Source organism: Mus pahari, chromosome 2 (genome assembly GCF_900095145.1).
Source record: "Mus pahari chromosome 2, PAHARI_EIJ_v1.1, whole genome shotgun sequence".
Classification (NCBI taxonomy): domain Eukaryota; kingdom Metazoa; phylum Chordata; class Mammalia; order Rodentia; family Muridae; genus Mus; species Mus pahari.
Window position 1 is genome coordinate 44,926,032 of NC_034591.1, and position 4,730 is coordinate 44,930,761.

A 4,730-nucleotide genomic window follows, 5' to 3' on the forward strand; every position below is an offset into this window, starting at 1 on the left:
TGGTGTATACAGCTCTAAATGGGAAGGTTTAATCAAATGTCTCTCTCTCAGAGTTCAGAGAATGCTGAAGAAAAATAGGCTGAAAGAATCTAAGAGTCAGAGTGAGCAGAGGGTACCAGAAGAACAAGTCCTCTGAATCTACTAAGAAAATCTCTTAAAAACATAGAGACTGAAGAAGCAAGAAGAGAGTCTACCCAGGTTTATTCCTCTCTATATGCATTATAGCTTTCAACTTCATATTGTTATGGGTCTCTGAGTGTGAGAATGAATGGGTGTTTAATTCCTGTGGCTTCTCTTGGGTCTCTTTTCATTCTGTCAGGTTGCTGTGTCCAGCCTCAAGGGAACATCTTTTGTTCATATTATACCTTATTTTGTTATGTTTGTTTGTTGTGTCTTAGAAGCCCGTTTTCAAATGAAACACAGAAAAGCAATAGATCCAGATAGGAGGAGAGATGGAGATGGATTGAGAATAGGTGAAGGGAAAACTATAATCAAGATATGAGAAAAGAATCTCCTTTCAGTAAACAAGATATATTTTTAAAAACTAGAAATGCTCTATTAAAATCCTCAAACACAAAAAATTTAACCATACAGGAAAAAGATCCTGCCTGAGTGCTTCATCCAAAGTTAATTGATATCAACATTTTTATTACATCTATTGACGACTCATTTTATTAATTATTTTAAAGTAAATTTAAGGCATTCATTTAACTTGAACAGTATATTGCTCTGTTTATTAAGATTATTTAAAATACAGCCACATACTGTAGTACTACAAATAAAACATTAAAAGAAGCCATTGTTTCATTATGCTGTGCCCGTTTTAATTGCCCACCAATTGTTGCTTCAGTGTTTTTAAGGTTTGCCTATTTGAATTGGGATCCATGTGTAAGTACTGCCTTAAGGAATTAGCTGATAAACTAATGTATAAAACCCAGTGTCCTTTCTTTTGTGTACTACTAAGCTTTAAAACAAGTCAATAATTTGTGTGATAATATTACTTTCTAGAGTTGGCATTAAATGAATATTGGAATTAGACAACAATCAACAACAGAATGTAAAATTGTTAGGGGAAAACTCATTGGTAAGCATTTAATAGAACAAATGGATATCACTTGAATCCTCTGTTTATCATAAGTTTCATCAACAGTGGTATAAAATACATGCTTATAAAATACATAACAATTTGAAGACACACTGAAGCACATTTTTGTTAAAATCAAACAAAAGAACAAGACCAATGACGTTCATTGTCTTCTGATCATAACAATTATGCATCACCATACCCATTTTCTCATTCATTTCATAGATTCAAAACAAATTAATTTAAACAAACAATTTTGTCAACATTTCTTTCAAGGTACTGAGAGGCATTTTAATTAATACTTTTTAAGAAATTAAAAAATTCTAAATCCTGGTTTGATATGTGTAATATTACTGTCAATTTGACAGCATCTTGAATCATCTTGTCAAATGGGCTTCTGGGAATGTGTAGTGAGGTTTGTGTCTTGATTGTGGTAATTGATGAAAAAAGATGTTTGTAATTGTGGGTGGAACCATTGCCCTTTCTCAAAATTCTGTGCTGCATGTGATATAGAAAGTGGCCTGAGCACTAGCATGCATTTCGTCATTGCTGAATGATCCTGATTATGAATGTGATGTGAACAGCCATCTCATGTTGCTATTATCCCATTGTAAGCCACTATAAACCCTTTCTCCTTTATGTTGTGTTTGCCAAGATTTTTTATCACAGCATTAAGAAAGGAAACTAAAACAATGTATAATTTTCTTTGTTTTTCTTGCATCTATCTGTCATATGTCTGTGTACCAGCCTAACACATATATATGCATTTCATCTATTGGCACATATATGTCTTTTTAGAACCACTCTTGTGCTCCAAAATATAATTTTGAAAACTTAGACAATTTACATATCATGTATCTATCTCTCTTTCAGTCTTTCAACTATATCTTATTTCTAATTTTATTTGTTAATGGCAACTTTTATTTTAATTTTACTTATTTTTCCTCCTAACCACAGTTTCCCCTACCTCCTCTCCTCTCAGTGAGCTCCCGCCTCTTCTTGCACCCACTCCTCTGCTTCTTTTCAGAATAGGGCTGCTGGCTTTATGAATATCAACTAGCCATGGCTTATCAAGTTGTGTAAGACTAAGTAGGTACCTTCTCCTCTTCTATTAAGGCTAGATGAGGCAGGCTGGTAGGAGGAAGGCGGTCCCAAAGTCAGGCACCAGAGTCAGAGATAGTCCCTAATTTCACGGTTAGGAGTCCCACAGGAAGATCAAGCCACACAAGTGTAACGTAAGTGCAGAGGGCCTATATCAGTCCCTTGCAGGCTCCATGACTGGTGGTTTATATCTTTGATCCCCTAAGGATTTTCCTGAGATATATTATTCTTACCTCTGAAATCATATGTAAGTTTAAAACTAATGTCTACAATGCATTTATTGCATAAGTAGTGTCAGCAATATGGACCAGGAGGTAAAAGTGCTTATTGCAAAAGCTTGTGGTCTTGAATTTTATACCTAGAATACATGTAAAAGTGTAAGGAGAAACTGAGCTCACAAAATTATCCTCTGACCTTCACCCTCATACCAAAGCAAATGAGTCATATCATGCACACTCAGTAATAAGAATAAATACATAAGTTAATGTATTACTGCAGCCTATCTTCTAGTAACATCATATATGTATATATACTATGTGAAGTTAGGGGCTTTAATGTATCTTTAAAATATAAATCAATTACACAATACTTGAAGGAATATAAGCAGATGAATATTTAAAATCTATTTGTGGACAGATGTTCAGCAATTTTGTGGTGACAGTGACATTTTCAAGTCCCTCAAAACACACTGTTTGTCATCATATTCTATTTTTGGAAGTCTTGTTTCTTCCATTCTCTACATTTATGACCCCATCTCTCTCTCTGACTAACCTCCCTCTTCCCCTAACATTTATTTTTCTCTACAACAAACACTTTCAACTTGATGTTGCCTTCTATAGGCCACCCTTGGGGCTAGGAAGGTCAGTAGAACACACTCTGCTCGAGATTTTAAAAGTCAAGAAGTAAGTAAACTAGAAGATATCTTTTCTTTCAGAAAGATACAGTTTAGTAAGTTTTATTTTTGCATTTTGGCAAAATACATACATACCATGCACTGATCTATCCACCTCCTTAGCATGTATTGAAGATATAGTGTTAAATGCCTCTATATTGTTTCAAAGTGAAATTCTAGACCATTTTTTTTACCATGTATAACAAGCTCTATCCTTATGGAACTCCTTATTTCATTTTACCTTTACCTGAGGCCAGTACCATATTAATATCTAAATATCTATATTTATGTTCATATGTGTATAATATATAAGCATTTCTATATTTTCAACACTTCTACATTAGTAATGTGCAAGTTTTGGTGAGATTTGTAGCATGCTAGAAAAATAAATAGATGGAAATTAATATTTTGAATGCTTTAGTCATTTATAAAAAAATCTGTATACAGAAAAGGAAGTTGAGCATTTATTTAGAGCATATCTATTAATCATTTAAAGCATTTATCTAATATTTGCTGTTTTAAAGATGCTATGAATGCAATATGATGAGTAATGCCTTAAATCATGACAAAATGATTCCAATCAAATTATCTGCGGAATGCTGCAGTTTGGATTGGACCATTCCCCACTGGCCTGTTTGTTCAAGCATTAATCCTTACCTTGACATTTTGTTGAAATGGCATTTAAAGAGATGGCGCTTAGTAGGACATTCTTTCTTTTTTTTTTCTTCATTTTCCTTGCCAAATGCATTGTATTATTTTTCTTTTTTAAATTATTTTATTAGATATTTTCTTCATTTACATTTCAAATGCTATCCCAAATGTCCCCTATATCCTGCCCCGACTCTGCTCCCCTACCCACCCACTCCCACTTCTTGGCCCTGGCCCTCCCCTCTATGGGGAATATAAAGTTTGCAAGACCAAAGGGCCTCTCTTCCCAATGATGGCTGAATACGCCATCTTCTACTACATATGCAGCTAGAGACACGAGCTCTGGGGGTACTGCTTAGTTCATATTGTTGTTCTACATATAGGGTTGCAGAACCCTTCAGCTCCTTGGGTACTTTCTCTAGCTCCTAAATTGGGGGCCCTGTGTTTCATCCAATAGCTGACTTTGTGCATCCACTTCTGTGTTTGTCAGGCACTGGCATAGCCTCACAAGAGGCCGCTATATCAGGGTCCCTTCAGCAGAATCTTGCTGGCATGTGCATTAGTATCTGGGTTTGGTGGCTGATGATGGGATGGATCCCTGGGTGGGGTAGTCTCTAGATAGTCCATCCTTTCCTCTTAGCTCCAAACTTTGTCTCTGTAACTCCTTTTATGGGTATTCTAAGGAGAAATGAAGTATCCACCCGTTGGTCTTCCTTCTTTTTGGTTTTCTTGCGTTTTGCAAATGGTATCTTGGGTATTCTAAGTTTCTAGGCTGATATCCACTTATCAGTGAGTGCATATCTAGTGACTTCTTTTGTGATTGGATTACCTCACTAAGGATGTTATCCTTCAGATATATGCATTTGGCCAAGAATTTCATAAATTCATTGTTCTTAATAGCTGAATAGTACTTCATTGTGTAAATGTACCACATTTTCTGTATCCATTCCTCTATTGAGGGACATCTGGGTTCTTTCCAGCTTCTGGCTATTATAAATAAGGCTG